Source organism: Aquarana catesbeiana, linkage group LG01, assembly GCF_042186555.1.
Source record: "Aquarana catesbeiana isolate 2022-GZ linkage group LG01, ASM4218655v1, whole genome shotgun sequence".
NCBI classification, from domain to species: Eukaryota; Metazoa; Chordata; class Amphibia; order Anura; family Ranidae; genus Aquarana; species Aquarana catesbeiana.
The window spans coordinates 52,094,422-52,117,793 of NC_133324.1; positions in this window are offsets into that span (position 1 = coordinate 52,094,422).

Here is a 23,372-nt window from a genome sequence, read left to right on the forward strand (position 1 = left end):
CAGCTCGTGAAGGGAATGGTAAAGTTAATATATACGGTCACCATACTAGCACGACATGTCTAAACCATCCCAGTAATTACATCCATTGTGAATGTGTTGTGGTATATGACTACCAGTGTCTGCTCACCTAAACACACTGGGATATCGCAAAGAATTGCTAATGGCCACCTAGTATATGGATACCAATTCCTGCAAATCACCCACTGAGAAAAGGACAGATCCACTAGTTGATCATCACCAACATACTTTAGTCTCCTTGTCCGATAACAAATACCTTCAAGGAGTTATTCCTATCTAGAGTTTGCAACTGGACTGATTAACACATAATTGACGATGGTTGGAACCCATCATTATTGAACACTGTATCAATAGTCAACAATAACTAAATAAATCATGTCCAGCCCTGGTAATACCCAATAGATAGGCACCTGCACCTCCTTTTCCTTTCTCTCACCACTCCTCCATTGCCTCAGTCCTTAGCAGACTCCCCAAATTTTTAAGGGAGGCCCAATTTGGAACCCACATATTTGGTCAAATTTCCACTCCGAGGCCACTAAGGACAGAGGCAATAAGCCCGGACTAGGTCAGCTGTTCACTTTGTTAAATGTTTGTCCTGTCTGTTTGTCAATGTCCGCGGAACTTGGCCAACACTATACCGCAATCCATTACTGAACTGCCTATTTTCAATATGTATTTTAAACCTGATTTATGAATAAATTGCTATTTTTATCTAATCAGTAACCTTGATCGTTCTCTTGCTAAAAGTAACCACTTTTTTAGGCTCATCTATAAAGGGATTATCTCCCCCTTCCCCCATCCCCCCTGTTATGGTGATGTACAGTATGGCCTACTTTAGTTATCCAAGTGGCTGTGCGCAATATGCTTCCAACATTCCTTTAAAAGTCAGTTTAAATAGTGCTTATGTATCTTCATATCATAGAACAAATCTAGTTGCATATGACTAACTACTACTACCTAAAAACAAATATTCGTCTTTAACACCATCCATTTGAGGAATGTTGTCCCTGTTCCAGATCTTTAATTGTAAAAGAAAAACCTTCATTGGGAATGGGAATTTACATTTTAAATTACATTTTCACAGTGATTTCTACAGGGAATATCTGCTACTGAAACCCAACTATTCAGATATTGTGATTCCATAGTTGGCCAATATATTCTAAATTATAGCAGCGGGATGAACCCAAAGTCAGATGATTTGATGGAATTGCTTGTTTTCCTTAGAAAAACCCTTTGAATTCCAAGGAAATATCAATTTAAATTCAGTAAATATGACAGCACTGTTGCCTCATATGTTTCTATGCTTTTGAGGGAAAGATTTCAAACTGGTAGCTTCCAATGACCCTAATTTTTCAAAGTATTATAAATTATAATTTTTACTGTACCCCTTTTGTTTTGTAAGTTAAACTCATTGAGGTTGTATTTATCTATGCAAATTTCTGAGGAAGATAAAATGACAGCAACATTGACTATAAAGACTAATAATGAATTCACAGCATGTAAAATGATGCTTGGACAGAAAAAAAAAAAAAAAAAAACACAATATTTATGTTTTCGCCACCCGTCCTTGCATTCCTACTTGAAGAATGAGTCATAAATATGCACATACTGAGAATTCTACTTTTATGTTATTTTATAATACAGATCAGAATCTGTCAAAGTTAATACTTTTATGTTTTCTAGGGGGAATATCGCCTGTGCAAAAGATGTATGTTTTTCATTAGTTTTCACAATCTTTCTCTGTAATTTCTCTTAATGGTTCAGTTTTCATAAAGAACATTTCCCATGGTGTAAAAATTCTGTGTTACAAAAATATAACTTTCTTTCTAACAAGTTCATATTTTTTTGCGTCCGTTAACATGATTAAGCATAACCATAGTATTTTTGTAGATTTTATTTAAAACAAATTGGATAAAATGGAGGCCAACTTAATAAATACCAGTCTACCCCCTAGGTCAGAAGCCAGAACGCAAAAAAAAAAAAAAAAAACTGCAGATAAGTTAAAAAACCTACTTATCTCACATCCAGCTTCTGCATGGCGGGGGGGGGGGGGGGGGCAACAACACCTGTCAGTTTGTTTTTTGCCATCCGTGTCAAGTAGGGGAAATCTCCCTTCACTTCCTATCCCATAGCCAAAACAGGAAGTGAGAGGGCAACCTTGCAAATTCGGGGAAATCCTTGGGGTTCCCCAGGTCACCACAACTAATGTCCTCTATTGGAAGATTTGCCCTCTATTACTTTTCTGGGGACAACCCAAAATTTGTTGTTTTCTTTTACTTTCACCTTCAATGATAACCTGGCAGGGGTTCTAACCCATCTTCACTCTGTCCAAAACATTGTCCTGGGGGACATGTTCAAATGCAAAAAATATTTTTTTTAAATTCTGTTCGACAGGAAGCAGAACTTTTAATAATATTTAAAGTGCAACATTCAAAATGGTAATTCCGTTAAATAACATGCTTGGGGTAGGTAGGGACGACTCTTAAGCCTCGTACACACGGTACGATTGTTGGCAGGGGATTGTCTGGGCAACAGGCTGTTGTACTAAAATCTTACCGTTAGTGCGCTCCTTTTGACAATTGTTGTCCAACTTTCGGCCAACAAATGTTGGGTGGCAGGCTAGTAAATTTTCGGCGGACAACAGTTTGATGCCAGATTTTTGTATGGACAGTACACAAATCCGTCACGCAAAAGTCTAAAGTACGGAATCAATGCTCACCAAACACGAAAATTAGCAGAAGGGGCTCAAAGGGTGGCGCTCACGAGCTGAAATTCCTCGAAATTCCTCGTGGCACGACAATTGTGTACCGTTAGTATGCAAGACAAGATCCTGGCACACGCCCTTTTGACAAAAATCAGATGCTCATTTGGCCAACAATCGTACCGCGTGTATGAGGCTTTAACCTGGCTGTGGTGCATAGTGTACAATATATACAACCTACTATAGCAAAACTGGCATTTACAAAACAAAAATGTAATTTAAAATGCTAGTAAATTACTATCTCCCAGTCCCTTATTTCTATTTATAAGCAAAGTGACATCCTTCATCTATACCAGACCCTTAGGGCTCATTTACACTTGCTTCGACTTCAACACACATTAACGGCTAGTTTACACTTGATTCAAAACTAGGCATCGGACAGGCTTTGTTAAAGCTATCTGAACGCCAGTCAAAGCTCCTGTCACTAAATAAAATGGTTAGCTTACAGTCCTGTTTACACCTTGCTTTTGCTTTGCTTTGCTTCTGCTTCACTTCAAAAATTATACCCCATGTAGCTTTAGTGGTGCTTCAAAGCATCTTCAAAGCCTCCATAGAAGTCTTTGGCAAAGCTCGCTTGAAGCCCCACTGAAGCCCCACTGAAGCCTCATTGAAGCCCCACAAAGCCTCACTGAAGCCCCACTGAAGCCTCAGCGAAGCCCCACCAAAGGCTCATCGAACAAGAGGTCCACGCTGCTCACAGGTGAGCCGGCTCCAACAGTGTGACCTCCTCACTGCAGAGTGCTCTCCCAGTTGCAGCTGATGCAATAATGAAAGGAAAGTCCGGATGGCTGCACACCAAACTGAGATCCAAACGAATTTATTCACATAAAACCACGAAGTACACGAGGAGCACTACATGTACAAGCAAGGGACATACAGCTTACATGTTTCGCACACAAATTGTGCTTTATCAAAGTCCATTTGTTTCAGCTATGAACTGGTAATTTATACCTAGCCAGACCCTCCCCCATGGTGGGGTCAGCAGGTTAATGAACCAATTCAATACCATGTTCTTATCCTTGTTTAACAATCAAAAACTTGTGTTTCAAAAACAAATTACGAAGTGTAAAAGTAATAATACAAAAACATATATATGTACAAAATATGCAAGATAAAAACATATGAAATGGTACAGCCAGACCTAAATGACGATATAATCTATTATATATTCATACTTTATCCATCAATATGGATGTAAGGTAAATTCAAAAAATGAGAATACTAAAGAGATAAACAGCCCACTTAACAACAAAAAGAGCCAATAATGAAAGAGGAAGGAGGGAAGAAAAAAAACAAATTCTCTGCATCCTGGAAAAAAAGGGTAAAAAAATGACACCAAGAAATGCTCTCCATGCTGGACTACAAAGCTCTGCAAGCTGAACAAAACAAGGTGGAGGAAAAAAAATACCCATTTTTTTTTATTTTATTTTTTTTTTTCCACCGTGTTTCGTTCAGCTTGCAGAGCTTTTTAGTCCAGCATGCAAAGCATTTCTTGGTGTCATTTTTTGCCTCTTTTTTTTTCTTCCCTCCTTCCCCTTTCATTAGCGGCTTCATAGATGAAACAAATGGGATTTGATAAAGCACAATTTGTTTTCGAAACATGTACACTGCCTTGCAAAAGTATTCACCCCCTTGGCTTTTTACCTATTTTGTTACATTACAGCCTTTAGTTCTATGTTTTTTTAATCTGAATTATATGTGATGGATCAGAACACAAAGTCTAAGTTGGTGAAGTAAAATTAGAAAAAATATATACATAAAACTATTTTTCAGAAATAAAAAACTGATAATTGGCATGTGCGTATGTATTCACCCGCTTTGTTATGAAGCCCATAAAAATCTCTGGTGCAACCAATTACCTTCAGAAGTCACATAATTAGTGAAATGATGTCCACCTGTGTGCAATCTAAGTGTCACATGATCTGTCATTACATATACACACCTTTTTGAAAGCCCCCAGAGGCTGCAACACTGCAAGAGGCACCACTAACCAAACACTGCCATGAAGACCAAGGAACTCTCCAAACAAGTAAGGGACAATGTTGTTGAGAAGTACAAGTCAAGGTTAGGTTATAAAAAAATGTCCAAATCTTTGATGATCCCTAGGAGCACCATCAAATCTATCATAACCAAATGGAAAGAACATGGCACAACAGCAAACCTGCCAAGAGACAGCTGCACCCCCCCCCAAAGCCCCCTGACCACCCCCTCTGCCCTGGATACTATGCCTGGCTGCTGAGCTCCTTTCCCATTATGGCATTCTATACTGCTCCTCCTCTGCAGGGCTGAAATCACATTCCTTTACAACACAGCCAGTTAGCCACAATCTTCACAGGGTGTATGTGTCTACTGCAATTACACTGCCGTTCCGACCAGAGAATTTCACAGGTCAGAACGGCAAAATAAAAGCCAGATACACCCTGTCAAGGCTCACAGACTGTGTGTAAAGGAATGATTTCAGCCCTGTGTAGTGTGTGTGTGTGTGTGTGTGAAGGGGCTGTATACAGTGCTGGGATGGGAAAGGAGCTCTGCCAAGTGCTCTGCCAAGTGCTAGGGGTCCCTGTCCTCTGATTCTTCAGCGGTGATTCCTGTCCTGTGATGTAAGGGGGAACTTTGGGAACTCAAAACTCTTAAGCCACTTTGAGTATCTTGGCATGCGGTGGGTGTATCTGCGAACACGGTGGAAGTGGTGGGTGGTAGGTGGGGGGGGGCATGTCAACTTTTGCATCGGGGCCCACAAGCTTTAAGCTACGCCCCTGCCTCAATCCAATAGGAAATCTGTGGTCAGACTTAAAGATTGCTGTTCACAAGTGCAAACCATCCAACTTGAAGGAGCTGGAGCAGTTTTGCAAGGAGGAATGGGCAAAAATCCCGGTGGTAAGATGTGGCAAGCTCATAGAGACTTATCCAATGTGACTTGGAGCTGTGATAGCTGCAAAAGGTGGCTCTACAAAGTATTGACTTTAGGGGGGTGAATAGTTATGCACATTGACTTTTTCTGTTATTTTGTCCTATTTGTTGTTTACTTCACAATAAAAAAAAAAAAAAAAAATCTTCAAAATTGTGGGCATTTTCTGTAAATTAAATGATGCAAATCCTCAAACAATCCATGTTAATTCCAGGTTGTAAGGCAACAAAACACAAAAAATGCCAAGGGGGGTAAATACTTTTGCTAGGCACTGTAAGCCAGGTCTCCCTTGCTTGTACATGTAGTGTTCCTCATGTTCTTCATGGTTTTATGTGAATAAAGGCGTTTGGGTCTCAGTTAGGTGTGCAGCCACCCGGACTTCCCTTTCATTAAAAGCTCATCGAAGCTCCAAGCAAAAGCAAGGTGTAAAGTAAGCTAACCATTTTCTTTAGTGACAGGAGCTTTGACTGGAGTTCAGAGAGCTTTAACTAAGTGTGTCCGAAGCCATGTTTTGAAGCAAGTATAAATTTGCCCTTATGCTGGAAGAGGGTCTGGTATGTGCTTTAAGGGTAAACCCCATACAAAAACAAAGTTTGATTCTCCCTCACTAAATCTACACCAAACTCTTATCAGAGCATGGAGCCTAGCGGGCTGGGAAAAGGGGGAGCCAGCATTTGCCCCCACTCCTGAAACATTCCAAATCACATGCTCTTAACATAAGGAGAGTACCTTGCCAGATGGTAGCCCAGGCAGAACACTTTGTCCCCATGTTGCTAAAGACGAGGGTCTCTCCCCCAGTTCTCTCTCCTTGTGGTTGTAGGGGTGTGGGGGTCTGCCCGCACAGGAGCTGATTGGAATCAGCACCCAGATATCCACCCCCATGTGAATGAGTAAGGAGTACATAGTTTCAGAATCTGGAAGCCCCTCTTTTTAAAAATAAGGGGGCCCTTAGATACTGCCCTAAAATGTGAAAGGGTAAAAGGGTACATAGTACCCCTACTCTTTAAAAAAAAAAGTAAACAATAAATAAACATACCACACACTTTGACCAGTCCAAGTCAGTCAAAGTTGGTCCAAACAAAAAGCTCACCCCTATTGATAAGTATGATATCTATTTCATCACACAACTCAGTGATTTTCAAGTGTTCATTCTACTGAATTAGCAGCTTAGGTGTTCATTTTAAAGTTGATCGTAAAAAACAATCTAATTTTTTTATTTGCTTCAAAAATGGAACAGTTAATATCTCTACAATCATTATGACTCCTTGTTCAGTCTCTGTAAATAAGATCACTGTCCTGTCCCCTTCCATTTCTTCCGATCCTCTCGACAAGCAATTCATATGGTAATCTTTGCAATTATAGCCAGGTGCCCCCTGACTTGTGAAGTTCCCGTTCCCTGCTCCACAAGAGTGGATCTGTATGCAAGAAGCACCAGGCTATGTGAATAAGACCCAAGTCCTCTCCTCACTGCTGCTGCGTTGTTGTAGTGGCCCGTCCCCCTGCTGACCAAGGGAGAGGAATGCAGCCAGTTTTTTTTCTCTCTCACTGCTGGCTGTGTATTATCTGCTAACTCCTGCTCTGCCCCTTCCCTCCTGGCAGTGCAGATCAGATACAATCAGAGGTAAGGAGAATAACAGCCAACAGGAACATCAAAGAGGACTTGCTGTGCAGATGTCATGGACTATGGGAACTGTAGTCTTAAAGGGGCACTGCACTATACTTGTCAATGGAGGCTAACAGCTTGTGGACTTTCACTCTCATAAATCCCTGCTTGATAATTTTCCTGGGCAAAACGGAGAGACAGAGGGCAGTCCAGATAAGAGAGCAAAGGGTACAGACATACTGTTAGGTCTGTGTTCTGTATTTGAGGGACCAGAGCTAAGGAGACCTGCTACTGTGCCTGTCCACCTACATCAGGGAGGGTGGATGGACCTACTCCCAAGTCCACTGAAGCTACATCAGAGAGTTTGAGAGAGAGAGTCGCTGCATATCCAGGATCAGAACTGAGTGACTGCACCCTGTGTGAGGATCCAGGCTGAGATACTAAGCCCTTGGGACCTGACTTCTGAAACATGCTAATTGCCAAGCCATTGGGACCAGACTAGTCACTTGTCAGAAGCAGTGAGGTGAAATATACCCTTAAAAGCCTGCTACACACAATTAACACAATAGAGACTGCCCTTAGCAGCTAATATGCCATTACTTACCCACACTTTCAAAGGGGCAGTTTACATGCATCACCTAAAGAAGGGCCCCACGAAGAAGGGCCCCACAAACGCCGACCAGCATTAACTATTAGGTTTCAGGTACTTTTTAAATCACCCTCAGGGTTATCCCTTACACTAAAAAAAGCGCATACACCCACCCACTATTCGTGGTGTATGTACAAGGTGCACGCCAGGGCCCTTTTATCCTTCTGAGTTAGTTGGTGCTGTTTAGAGATTCTAGTTGCACCTGTTACAGTTCAATTTACCTTTGCTATAGTCTTTTGAGTGACATTTAGGGAGTCATTGACCATTCACATATTATAGTGCCTTTAAGTCTGTGTAATTATCTGTTTGTCGTTGATTTATGGTTAAGGCTGGATTCACAGTATTACGAACAGGATACGGGTTTACCTGCATCTAATTCGCATGTCAGGAGATTGTGACCGGCTCTCTATGGAGCAAATTGCACAGGAGCACTGTGTGTCTTCTTGTCCGTTTCAGTTCCAAATTCAGACAAAAATTCGGACTAAAATCAGACCTGAAATGGTGAACAGGGACGCTCGCTCATCCATGCCTTTATGGACCTTGTTTGTGCACTGGTATGCAGTCATGTTGTATATCAACATAAAGATACATTTATAATGATTGGTGTGGCACCATTCTCATTGCTATATCACATTTTGCAGAAAAGTTATGGAGCATAATCTCACATCCCCCTTGTTATTTTGAATTATTTTGATGCCATTTGACCTGAAGCTGTATCTTGGAAACTGGAGCCAATTAATACTCAGGACTTCATTATCCTTTGTTAGTGACCCAATTCTGGTAAAATGTAGCTACTTTTCTTTTCTAAGGCTTTCTCCTTGTAGACCAGTGAATAATGCCCCGTACACACGGTCGGACTTTGTTCGGACATTCCGACAACAAAATCCTCGGATTTTTTCCGACGGATGTTGGCTCAAACTTGTTTAGCCTACACACGGTCGCACAAAGTTGTCGGAATTTCCGATCGCCAAGAACGCGGTGACGTCAAGCACGTACGACGAGACTAGAAAAGGCCGGTTCAGAACCAAGCGCGGCACCCTTTGGGCTCCTTTTGCTAATCTCGTGTTAGTTAAAGTTTGGGGAGAGACGATTCGCGCTTTTTCAGACTCGTGGCTTTCAGATCGTTTTCTGACGTTCAGTTTGTGCTTGTGGGTTTGTATCTGCTCTTCAGTGCGTGCAGTGAGTTCGTATCAGAGTTTTCTGTGTGATCTTGCCCGCTCGTTGCTGTTTTTCAGGTCGCTCTTCACAGGCCTTGCTGTTCTTCAGTGCGTTCTGTTACTCCGTTCTGAGCAGCCGACCGTTTTCTAGCCATGTTGCGTATGCGTACTCCTCGTAGAGTTCGTGCTGTGCGGGGGCTTGGTGTTGGGGTCCTGACCTTGACACAAGTCCAGTCCATGAACAGGGTGGGGAGGAGTTCATGGACCAAGAATTGGTTGCTTCAGCGTGACCAGTTCTGTCATATGCCTTTGCTCCGTGAGATCCGTGAGAATAATCCTGATGATTTCAGGAACTTTCTCAGGATGACGGACCCCGTATTTCACCGTTTGTTGGCTTCGCTGACCCCCTATATCAGCAGGCAGGATACCTGCATGAGGCAAGCCATCACTCCGGAGCAGAGGTTGGTCGCTACCTTGCGGTATTTGGCCACAGGGAGAAGCCTGCAGGACTTGAAGTTCTCGACAGGAATCTCCCCCCAGGCTCTGGGGATCATTATCCCAGAGACCTGTTCTGCCATCATCCAGGTCCTGCAGAAGGAGTATATGAAGGTAAGATTTTTATCCTTTTATATCCCATTTTATTGTATTTAATGTTTGATAATATATTGTATTTCTTCCCTCATTCCCCAATTACCATGATTGTAATATGCTGTGAATGTCCCCTTTGTTCTCATGCATGCAAGATTTTTATGTAATTATTATTTTAGGTCCTTCATACATATTTGCCCTTCAATAACCTCTCCAGCATGGTGTCTCCTGGCCTATATTCACCTCATGTAGTCACTTAACAATGTATTTTATCAGCTCCATAGTAGCGCTTTACCCCAAACACCCCCTAAAATGTTTGGAAATGTTATTTTTGATTTAAATTCAGGCAGAGTGGCAGAGGCTTTTTTTTGTGATGTCCCCAAATTTTTAGTAACCCTCCCTCCCCCAACTGCTAAGTCAGCTGATCCCAATTCTCTATCTTCAATCATCTATCTGCTGACTTTGCCAAACCCATACACACTATACCCATCTCTTTAGTTCTCAGATGTATGGATGAATTCCCCAAAGCATGTAGTGCAAGGGCCTGCCTGTATACTTTCCAATGGTACTGTTTAAAGTTTTTGTATCCTATTATTATCTTGATAGGTAATAGCAGAATGTCCAAATGTGCTCAAGTGTGTACAGTGTGTATTTATATCTTTGTATTATGACACTTCTTACCTGTCCAGTGGGCTGCCAATAGTGTAACTAAGGAGGGGCTGTTCCAAGTAATACCCTGTATTTAGGCATTCATCTCTCAATGTCAATGAAGTGAAGAGGGTTACCTGTCCAAGAGTCCCCCCCCCCTATAATGTTAGAAATGGCCCATGAGGGGGGGAGGGGGAACATGATAGGTGTACCTTATACTTTGGCCTTGTTAAATTCCCCTTATTAAATGCTATCTGGAGGTTGCCCCATAATGTTTGTGTATAATCTGCTTGCCAGGTTTCTGTGAAAAAATAGTAATGTTTATTGTTTTTTCCTCAACAGTTTCCTTCCACGCCACAGGAATGGCAGACTGTGGCCTCCCACTTTGCCCAGCGGTGGGACTTTCCTAACTGCGGAGGGGCAATTGATGGGAAACACGTCCACATCGTCCCACCACCCAACTCGGGGTCGTACTATTTCAACTATAAGGGGTTCAATAGTATAGTGATGTTGGTGGTGGTGTCGGCTAATTACAACTTCTTGTATGTGGACGTGGGGAAGAATGGCCGGATGTCCGATGGTGGAGTGATCGCCCAGACGGAGTTCTACAGGCGTCTCCAGAATGGCAGCTTGGACTTGCCACCTCCAGAGGACAATGTTGAAGGTCTCCCATTTGTGTTCGTCGCTGATGAAGCGTTTGCGCTGGGGGACCACCTGATGCGGCCATTCCCGATGAGGACCCTCACCCCGGAACAGAGGGTTTTTAATTACCGGCTGGCCAGAGCCCGAAGAGTGGTGGAGAACACATTTGGAATCCTGCAATTCACACTACTCGTAGATTTGCGCTTGCTCTAAAATAATCTAAAAATTATAAGCAGCTAACACCACAACTAGAATCGTTGCCCAACAAATAAATAATTTACAGAAATGTGTAGCGCTAAAATAGCAAGATACCTTAAAACTAATACGTTTAAAAGGCCTATACCCAAAGTATAGTATACATATAAAAGTACATCCAAAGTCTGACTGAAAATCAAAAGTGTATCAAAAGGACAGTCAATGAGTTGAAATTGAGTGGGTTGCTACCCCAAACGTGAAGTGAGGAGCGCCTTCACCAATACACAGCAGAAAGGTTTCAGAAGGTGATGTTCTGCAATCACTTGAAAGTCTCATCAATACATTGGATAATCCATCTTTAAACCAAACTCATATCATACACCACTGTGTCTTCAAAACATGCAGTGCACTTGGAAGTTATAGATGGGGGCTTACCGGAGGGTTTGAACCCAAGACAGCATATACTGTGAGGGTCAAACCAGCTTTTATTGCACCCTGGCAATGGTGAGAAGATCTTTGCAGCCTGAGAATAATGAGAGGGGCTTTTCTAAAGGTGTATCTTCTCCACACGTATTGCTGGATCTCTCCACGCAGGGTTCATAAAGGGCACAAAAGGGACTACATAGCGTGATACCGTAAACACCGTAATTTATTAAATTTAAAAGAAATACACTTACATGATGAAGTGGATAAAAAGCGCTTGTACATAAAAAATGGGGCGGCAGTGGAGTCCTCCCGACGCGTTTCGTCTGAGTAGACTTCGTCCTGGGGTACCCTCCACTGCAGCCCGACTCCCTAATATAGGAACTGTAATCCTCCTGATGTGAATCCAGCCCGTTCGATTCCAAAAGCAGCACTTCCGGGTTGCCCAAGATGGCGGACCCGCGTGCGTTCCAGACCTCGTTTTGGTGGGTGTATCCATGCGTTCCACCCTCCAAAACGGAAGCCAGATGTTCCCCATGTGTCTAAGATAAAGCACTGTCATCTTATTGTGATGAAACATCGAAATTAATCTTAAGTTGCAGTGTAGCAGATTATTAGAGCTAATTGGTGGTGTTTTTTATCGTCTTTCGAACACCAGCGAGATCACGCCGCATCTCGCGATGTGACGCTATAGCGTCACAACGCTGAGGCGGAAGTGTTCACAAGAAGCACTTCGCCTGCGTTCCACTGGTGGTTAACCGGAAGTTCGCGGATCTCAGCTAATCTCGCGATATCGCGCTGTGACACCACAGCGCAAAAACAGATTGGTTGTATAGGTCAACTGCTTGCGTTCCACTTGTGGTTAACCAAAAGGTACACAGTGGAACGGCGGGTTGAAACCAGCTTCACTATAATGGCTTATCTGTCAGTTACTAAGTAAAGAACTGGAGGCCAAAAATTACTCACATAATAAGCACCATAAAGGGGCGATGTAATAATAATGTAAGTAACTCGGTGTCACCCAGTCACATTACAACTGGGGGGAAGCAAAAAATAATTTATATAGCTGTGAACCCAGGTGTTTTAGTTACTTAACAGAATTAAGTGAGCTGGATTCACATAGGTGTGCCCATTTTGTAACAAATACGACATATATGGCCTTATAGAGGGTAACAACCGTATATAAATACATCTAAAATGCAGACATAGAGATAGAAAATAGATATTATATCCCTTATGATTCGTCCAGAAAGGCATTAACATCAACCTCTACGTTGAGCCCCGACGGGGCAAAAGTTTTTAGTTCATATGCCCAGAACATTTCGAGGCGTGATACACCCCTTGTTCTAGCACCCCCTCTCCAGGGTGGTGTGTATTTGTCAATAATGACAAACTGTGATCCCTCCGGATTTCCACCGTGGAATTCCTTGTAGTGCCTAGGGACCGTGTGTTTGGGGTCTCTGCTTTTAATTAAGGCGATGTGTTCCCCCACCCTAATCGAAAATGTTCTGGTAGTACGGCCAATGTACTGTTTAAGGCATGGGCAAGTAATGAGATACACTACAAATCTCGTGCTGCATGTGCAGAATGGTTTTATCGTGTATCTCCTTCCCGTCACTGTAGAGGCAAATTCAGAAACTTTACGTGTTCTAATGTTATTATGCTGACATACCGTACATTTCCTACACGGAAAGAAGCCTGTCCAATCATGAAAGAACAGGGGACGGGTGGGAGGGTTTATAATGTTGGGGGCTATCTGTCCTTTTAAGGAGGGTACACCCCTGAAGATAACATTGGCTCCCTCTGGAATGAGTGGGCCCAGAATGCTGTCTTGCTTCAGGACGCCCCAATGTTTCCTCATGATGTTTTTAATTTGTCTGTGCTGTGTTGAGAAAGAGGTTAGCAGGGCCCATCTAAACCTCCCGTCAGATTCTTTTTTAGGTTTGACTTCCAGTAATGATTTCCTGTCAATACTGACAGCTTTTTGGATCTCCAGGTTCAGGTCATCAGTGTTATACCCCTTATCCTCAAACCTGGATTTCAAAATTTTGGCCTGTTCGAAAAATGTCTCCTTTTCGGTGCAATTCCGTCGGAGTCTTAGAAATTGGCTCCGAGGGACCGAATTTAACCACGAGACATGGTGACAACTATCAACAGGAATGAACCCGTTGCGGTCTGTGGATTTGAAATAAGTACTGAATCTAAATTCATTATTGATGATCTCTATCTGTAAGTCCAAAAAGTGGATTTTGGTCTTACTGGCTTGATAAGACAAGGCTATACCCCTATCATTATTATTCAGACACTCAAAGAACTCCTCCAATGTTTCCATGGTGCCATTCCATAGGAGAAGGATGTCGTCTATGTAACGGGTCCATAAAACCAGAGACCTGGTCTCGTGGACATAGACGACATCCTCCTCCCACTTGTCCATGAACAGGTTCGCGAGACTAGGCGCGAATTTCGCCCCCATGGCCACTCCCCGTTGCTGGAGGTAGAAATTGTGGTTAAACCAAAAGTAATTGTGTTTTGCCGCGAACTCTAGTAATTCAACAAGATACTCGCACTGAAAAGGGGCCAAAGAATGTTCCTGAGACAAAAAGTGTTTGACGGCATCGATACCCTTATCATGTGGTATGCATGTGTACAATGATGCCACGTCCGCCGTGGCCATGATATAGCCCTCCCTTAGAGGGGTGTTCTCAAGGAGTCTAATCGTTGAGCTGGTATCTTTTAAATATGAAGGTGTTTTCTTTACTAGAGGCTGCAGGAAGAAATCTATATATTTGCCTATTCTGGCCGTAATGGAATTTATGCCACTTACAATTGGCCTACCGGGGGGGCAAACTGGATCCTTATGGACTTTAGGCAAATAATATATAGTGGGGATTCTGGGTGCTGTAGGAATCAAAAAATCTTTCTCTCTCTTGTTCAGGATCTTTGATTCATATCCTTTTAAAACAAGTTGATGTAATTTTTGTTTAAATTTGTGTGTAGGATTATTAGGTAGCAGCTGATAAGTCCCTGGTTCACTCAAAATACGATGCATTTCTGCTTCGTACTGGCACTTGTCTAAAATCACTATCCCCCCCCCTTTGTCCGCTGGACGGACTACCAAATCTTTGCGCGCACACAGGGATTCCAAACCATCTTTTAACAATGGAGGATGGTGAGTGCGTTTAATGGGCAGTGAGGCTAAATCCTGTAAGACAAGGTCCCTAAAGATTTTTACAGCAGGAGCTGTGGGAACGGGGGGGGAAAAGAGGGAGGGATTCGATAGGCCGGAATGAACCGTTCCTGATGTTGATGCCGGGTAGTCAGTACGGACCGGGTTGGAAACCAGATACCTCTGTATATTGATCTTACGGATGTATTTGTGAACATCCATAAACGTATGGAACTTGTCAAGTTTTTTGGGGGGGGCATATTTAAGGCCTTTGTCTAATAAGGATAGTTCTGCTTCCGTGAGAGTTTGAGAACTTAAATTGTAGACACCTTGGCCTTTTACAGTCTTTGCCTTTTTTCTTCTTTGTACTCTCCTCCCCCCTCTGCATCCTCTCTTTGATTTGGGCCTCGTTTCCTTGAGTGTGGGGCCTCGCGAAAAAACTGGTTCCCGTGTGTATAGGGATTATGTATGTATGGAGATTGATCATAATCATCTCTCCTTCGTTCAGGGCTATACATCTCCCTGAGGGGTGAGAACCTATTGTGGGTGCGTATAGGGGAGGGGTAGTGGTGGTAAGGTCCATCCCTCTGTTGAGAATCCTGGCCTGATCTATAATGTCTGGGGGAAGGGTGGTATGTACCATATTGGGAGCTGGTATCAGAATGTTGTACCCTACCATGGGTATTACCTCTACCCCCCCTCCTACCTCTTGTATTATTTCTACCCCTGTGAGGGGTTTGAGGGCTATAGTGTTGCACCCGCGACTGGGAAACATGGGATACCCCACCACGTTTGTTTCCACCCCTCTGTGGACCACGACCACGAGAATGAATGCCCATGGGCTGAGATTGTACAGTGGTGGTGTTTGGAGTTGGAAAGCCACCTGTTGAAATTATGCCAGCCGTGGTATCAGAGGAAACCTCCATGGGTGGGGTGACTTGCAACAGTTTTTGCCACCCAAACACTGTATGGTCCTTATAGTCACCTACATCCCTAGAATATTTCTTTTGTTTCTTTATCCTTTGGTCACGTTCCTCTTTCTCTAAGTGTCCCAAAAGGTTAGAGGAAAGGGACTTGTATTCCTGAGAGTTTTTGTGAACTGAAAGTTTATCCTTCAAATCCTTGATTTCTCGATCTATCGCCTGAAGTCTAATGTTTTTCTTGGATATAAGAAACTGTAAAAAATTGATGCCTACATCGTTAAAGTATTTAAACCATGTTTCCAAATCAGTTTCACCCTGTTGGGGTTGGACTTCCCAACGGAGGCTTCTAGGGACCATTTGTTCAGTGATGTATTGCTGTAAGAAAACTAAATCCCATTGTAAATGGAGTTCAGTTGTCATTACATTTTTAAGTCTGAGGAACAGACCTCCAATTTCTGTGTTACTACCTGTTGTTATAAATACTCCCTCCGGGTTAACCCTGCGTGAGGCTCGGTAGTCAAACACATCCATGGTGGAATGATTCCACAGAGCAGCAGCAAAAATGATATTTCTAAATGTATATACCACAATTCACACTACTCGTAGATTTGCGCTTGCTCTAAAATAATCTAAAAATTATAAGCAGCTAACACCACAACTAGAATCGTTGCCCAACAAATAAATAATTTACAGAAATGTGTAGCGCTAAAATAGCAAGATACCTTAAAACTAATACGTTTAAAAGGCCTATACCCAAAGTATAGTATACATATAAAAGTACATCCAAAGTCTGACTGAAAATCAAAAGTGTATCAAAAGGACAGTCAATGAGTTGAAATTGAGTGGGTTGCTACCCCAAACGTGAAGTGAGGAGCGCCTTCACCAATACACAGCAGAAAGGTTTCAGAAGGTGATGTTCTGCAATCACTTGAAAGTCTCATCAATACATTGGATAATCCATCTTTAAACCAAACTCATATCATACACCACTGTGTCTTCAAAACATGCAGTGCACTTGGAAGTTATAGATGGGGGCTTACCGGAGGGTTTGAACCCAAGACAGCATATACTGTGAGGGTCAAACCAGCTTTTATTGCACCCTGGCAATGGTGAGAAGATCTTTGCAGCCTGAGAATAATGAGAGGGGCTTTTCTAAAGGTGTATCTTCTCCACACGTATTGCTGGATCTCTCCACGCAGGGTTCATAAAGGGCACAAAAGGGACTACATAGCGTGATACCGTAAACACCGTAATTTATTACATTTAAAAGAAATACACTTACATGATGAAGTGGATAAAAAGCGCTTGTACATAAAAAATGGGGCGGCAGTGGAGTCCTCCCGACACCGAGTTACTTACATTATTATTACATCGCCCCTTTATGGTGCTTATTATGTGAGTAATTTTTGGCCTCCAGTTCTTTACTTAGTAACTGACAGATAAGCCATTATAGTGAAGCTGGTTTCAACCCGCCGTTCCACTGTGTACCTTTTGGTTAACCACAAGTGGAACGCAAGCAGTTGACCTATACAACCAATCTGTTTTTGCGCTGTGGTGTCACAGCGCGATATCGCGAGATTAGCTGAGATCCGCGAACTTCCGGTTAACCACCAGTGGAACGCAGGCGAAGTGCTTCTTGTGAACACTTCCGCCTCAGCGTTGTGACGCTATAGCGTCACATCGCGAGATGCGGCGTGATCTCGCTGGTGTTCGAAAGACGATAAAAAACACCACCAATTAGCTCTAATAATCTGCTACACTGCAACTTAAGATTAATTTCGATGTTTCATCACAATAAGATGACAGTGCTTTATCTTAGACACATGGGGAACATCTAGCTTCCGTTTTGGAGGGTGGAACGCATGGATACACCCACCAAAACGAGGTCTGGAACGCACGCGGGTCCGCCATCTTGGGCAACCCGGAAGTGCTGCTTTTGGAATCGAACGGGCTGGATTCACATCAGGAGGATTACAGTTCCTATATTAGGGAGTCGGGCTGCAGTGGAGGGTACCCCAGGACGAAGTCTACTCAGACGAAACGCGTCGGGAGGACTCCACTGCCGCCCCATTTTTTATGTACAAGCGCTTTTTATCCACTTCATCATGTAAGTGTATTTCTTTTAAATTTAATAAATTACGGTGTTTACGGTATCACGCTATGTAGTCCCTTTTGTGCCCTTTATGAACCCTGCGTGGAGAGATCCAGCAATACGTGTGGAGAAGATACACCTTTAGAAAAGCCCCTCTCATTATTCTCAGGCTGCAAAGATCTTCTCACCATTGCCAGGGTGCAATAAAAGCTGGTTTGACCCTCACAGTATATGCTGTCTTGGGTTCAAACCCTCCGGTAAGCCCCCATCTATAACTTCCAAGTGCACTGCATGTTTTGAAGACACAGTGGTGTATGATATGAGTTTGGTTTAAAGATGGATTATCCAATGTATTGATGAGACTTTCAAGTGATTGCAGAACATCACCTTCTGAAACCTTTCTGCTGTGTATTGGTGAAGGCGCTCCTCACTTCACGTTTGGGGTAGCAACCCACTCAATTTCAACTCATTGACTGTCCTTTTGATACACTTTTGATTTTCAGTCAGACTTTGGATGTACTTTTATATGTATACTATACTTTGGGTATAGGCCTTTTAAACGTATTAGTTTTAAGGTATCTTGCTATTTTAGCGCTACACATTTCTGTAAATTATACATTTGGAATCCTGGCCAGCCGGTTCCGATTATTTATGACACCCATCCATATGGCGGAGTATAAACTGAACCATATTATACTTTCCTGCTGTGTTCTCCATAATTTTCTACAAAAACATTCAGCCAACTATGCTGGCTCAGATGGGCCTGAGGCCGGAATCCCAAATACATCCACAATGACGGCACTTGAAAGCGGCCGTCCTGGCTTGCCCTCCCTGAATGCCCGTGATGTCCGGTTACGATACCTGGAGTTCTTTGCGGGTAGGGGGGCTATCAATATGCCAGACAATATGTGACACCTTTTTCAAATAAAAAACAACCCAAAGAAATTATTGGTGGACATTTACTGCTTGTGTTTGTTTTAGCTGACCCTGACAGAAATGTGTTGAGTGCAGAAAATGTCGTGATTGGGTAACCTTATAGAAAACAGTGTTGGCTGATACTTCCTAAATGCAAAAACACATTTCACTACAAGTGCACTTGCAACTGCACTGAACCTGCACTTGTAGTGCAAAGAGGATTTGCCCTTAGGAAATAACCCCCATTTGTGCATAAAACAACAATTACATCACCCCAAAAGTGTTGTAGTGTTGAGACAATAATCCACACATTCTTGAGTAAGGCACTTTTTTATACCTGCACAATCACATGCGCATTTACCAAAGGTTTTTAAAACAAACCAACATGTTTGTTGTATAACAATGTTTGCAGTAGCATTATCAAAAATCGAAATATCCATTTCAGATAAAACAGGCCTGTGTAAAACCAACAAGAAAGCCAAAAAACTTGAACTTACAAAGTTCACATATGGTAAAGCCTGAAGGCTAGATCAGACATCAGTATTTAGGAACTGGGTTTGATCTAGCGTTCAGATGGGGGGAAATCACCCCTTGAAAAGCCAAATTTGGAAGATGCACACCAATTTACGAATGTCAACATGTGCTATCTGCCATCAGGGGGGATCAAGGGACGTGTTTTGGGGGAGCAAGCCTTTCCTCAATGCGACTTTATAATTGAGGAAGGTGTTGCACCCCCAAAACGCGTCCATTGATCTCCCATGATGGCAGATAGCACATGTTGGCACACTGTGTGCATCCTCCAAATTTGGCTTTTCTAAACATTTTAAAAATTTTGAAAGATTGGACCACATTAATAAAACAGGTGATTTTGTGGGGTTTAAATTCGCCCCAAAACATCAATGATGTTATTATTTTTTTTAATAACATCATTGATTTGGTTCTGGATGTTATGCAATTGGAGATTACACCCCATGATCTCCCCGATAAGTATCTGGGCACTTTCTGAAGTAAAGCGTTCAGGATCCCTCACATCACGATCACCTAAAAAGAGATAAAGAACAAAAAAAAAGGTCTCAAAAAACTGCCACCATCCATCTCTTTTACCTGAGCCTGTGGTCGCAGACACTCACCTGTTGTGGTGCCAATCTCCACCACGTCTTCTTCTTCCTCCTGCTCTTCTTCTTCGTTTGGGGGTATTTCACCTTCTTCCATAGGTGGGGGGTCTGTGGTCTCCTCGGATGAGCGCTGTCCTCCGAGTCTTTTCTCCCCTATGTAAAACAAAAATGGTATAATTAGCACACAGATATTTGATGGCAGAACTAGAAATAGGAAACATTGCTCGGAAGTGGGGTACAATTGTCTATTTTAGCCGAGTTCCAAGATGTATATTTTTTTTATTGCCCTTTGTCAAGCTGCAATACTTTACCTGTTTGGTAGAAGCTTCACAGATGGAGACCCCCCTATAGTATACACTGGAGCACCTGTGTGGCCCCCTAATAAAAATGGTGTTATTGCTCCAGTGTCCAGATGTGAAAACAGCTGCTCAGTGTCCTCTCCTTACACACAATCTAGTTGTCATTTCATTCTAGTAACAAACCCATCTACACAAACTAATCTTTGGCATCCAAGTAGGTCCAAAAAAATGTGTGAAAATGCATATGGCCTAAACAATGGTGTTCTAGAGGCCGAAATAAAAATGTTTGATACAAACGAATAATGGGCCCATGAACGTTAAAGTTGCCCTTTTAAACGTTACAATTAATAAAAGCATATGGAGCAGAACGAACGTAATAAAGACAGAAAGAATATGAACACAGCACAACTACTTACTTTTTTGCAGCACTCTCCGGATCTTTCGGTACTGCTCTGGCTCTCTCAACTTCAGGTCCGACCACCGCTTCCTGAGCTGATCTTTAGACCTTCGTACCCCGAAATTCCGCTCTAGACTCCTGACCACTTTACCAATGATTTTGGCCTTTCGGATGTTGGGGTTGGGGTAAGGCCCATATTTTCCGTCATAGTCGGACTTCCTCATGATGTGTACCATCTCCAACATTTCCCCAAACGACATATTTGTGGCCTTAAAACGTCTCCTTCTGGATCGGGACGTGCCTGGATCCGGCCTTTCCTCCTCCTCCTCCTCGTTGCTACAATTAGCCCGCACCTGCTGTAACTCCGCCATGTGCTCTTCACCCACTGCGCCGAACGAAAAGGGGCGGGGAATACACTAGAAAGAACGTCAGGGGCGGGCGGAGTTACACGCATGCGCAGTGTGTATAAAGCGTAACACGCGTGCGTATTACGTACGATCTGTGAGCAGAGGAAGGAGCATTGGACGCGCCGATCGTAAGAACAAAGGTAAGAGACAAACTTGTGCCTATACAGCTTCTAGATTGAGGCCTATATTGTAACAAGATTAGGAGAGTTTGGTCTGACATTAGGCTTTGTCTTGTGTTGTGTCTTGCAGTGAACATGGATATCTTAATGAGAGATACTGACTTCATGTCACTATTCATTGATATGCTAAGGGAGCTGCCCTGTCTGTGGGAGATTACCCACCCCCATTTCAAGAACCAAGCAAAGAGGAAGGCAGCACTGGAGCAATTGTGTGAGATTGTGAAGCAGGTGATCCCCATGGCAGACATCACCTATTTAAAGATTTTCATTGGTGGCCTGAGGAGCACATATCTGAGGGAGCGCAAGAAAGTCCAGGATTCGCAGAGATCCGGAGCAGCAGATGACATCTATGTCCCCAGGATGTTGTACTATGACAGGCTGCACTTTCTGGCAGGCCAGACTGAACCCAGGCCATCCCTCTCCAGTCTTCCTTCCACGCTTCCTTCCCCCCCGGCTGAGGCTTCTGACGCCCAAGCTGGGCCTTCCAGGCCACATGTGGAGGAGCCCAGATTGAGCCAGGTATAGCATTCCTCTAAATATTTCTGCTTGTCCAATCAATGATGTTAACTAGATGTTAGTTGGGAGTACTAATTAAGGATTGTGATTGATGATGCAAAAACTAAAACCATGTCCCTTTTTCATACACAGGGAAGTCTCAGCCAGGAGGTGGCCGGGCCGAGCCGGCTGGCTGATCTGCAGGTCCCTCCCCTACACCTGAAAACAGAAAGTGGCAGTAGGACGAGTGCCCTAGAGGAGGCGGCTATCAGATTCTTTTGGAGAGCTACAGAGGTCCTGGGAGCACCACACACCAGGCAGGAGAGCATTGCTGCATTCATAGCATATAAAATGCAGAGGATGGAGGAGGGACAAAAAGCCTTGTGTCAGGCCCTCATATCAGAGGCTCTGGAGAAAGGTGTGAGGGGCCAAATTACACCTCACACACAGCTTTGGGATGGTCCTCCTCCTCCTCCTGCAGGTCCTCCTCCTCCTCCTCCCTCTCCTCCAGGTCCTCCCAGTCCTCCTCCAGGTCCTCCCAGTCCTCCTCCAGGTCCCCCCAGTCCTCCTCCTCCTCCTCCTCCTCCAGGTCCTACTCCTCCTCCTGCCACATCTCCACCTGCACAGCCACAGCCCGGAAGGAAGCGTGAAAGGAAGACCAGAGAGTGATTGCCCTGGATCCAGTCTGGTCGGCCAAAAGATGCAGCCTCTTGTGGTACCACATCCTGGGGACACTGATGTCATCTGCTGCTATCCGAGTCTCTGTGAATCCCAGACCAGACTGCCCTCCCTTACATATGGACTCCTCAGGCCACCAATTTTGAGGTTTAAGAATTGATGTCTGCCGTGGGGGTCCCAGGCTTCACTAATTTCTCCTGTTGATCCAGTGTTGCCTTCCTCTTTGTTTGGTTCTGATCCCTTAATAAAGGATTTTTTGTTTTGAATTATACTCTCCTATGTGTTTTACTTCAAAAAGGACAGTTTGTTTGTGAGGATTCAGGTACATTTCAAATATACAATGTGAAATGAACAAGGGACACCAACACCAAACAATCTCCTGGAGATTAAATAATAAAAGATATCAATGGTGTTGGGGTAACTTGACACACAAAACACACACAAAAATATTCTAGAGTAAAAATAAAAATAACATTGAACAAAGATCAGCCTTGGAAAAAATCCAAACATTAAAAAAAAAAGGCTTAAAAACAAAAAAAAAAAAAACCTAAAAAATCTAAAACTGTCAGATGTGACAACTAATAACAATATATTGAGGGAATCCCACTAAAAAAACACAAATAAAACTTTGTGAGAAGTGTGTGTGAATATGAGCAGCAAAACTACTTAATTCTTGTCACATTATAAAGAAGAAGAGAGTGCGCTGTATTAAACAATTTTTTACATTGCAGCGTGATGAAAGTGCTGTATCCATTGCGAACGCTAAGTTTACCAGAACGAGCTGTCCCGTGTCGGAATTTCTTCTGAGCATGCGTGGCACTTTGTGCGTCGGAACAGGCCACACACGGTCGGAATTGACGCGATTGGATTTTGTTGTCGGAAAATTTTATCTCCTGCTGTCCAACTTTGTGTGTCGGAAAATCCGATGGAAAATGTCCGATGGCGCCCACACACGGTCGGAATTTCCGACAACACGCTCCGATCGGACATTGTCCATCGGAAAATCCGACCGTGTGTACGGGGCATAAGACTGTAGTAAGTCTTTACGGGTGGTGATGAGAATCCCTGTTATGTTCTGAAGACTTAAGGTGGCCATCCACACTTCCATAAAATG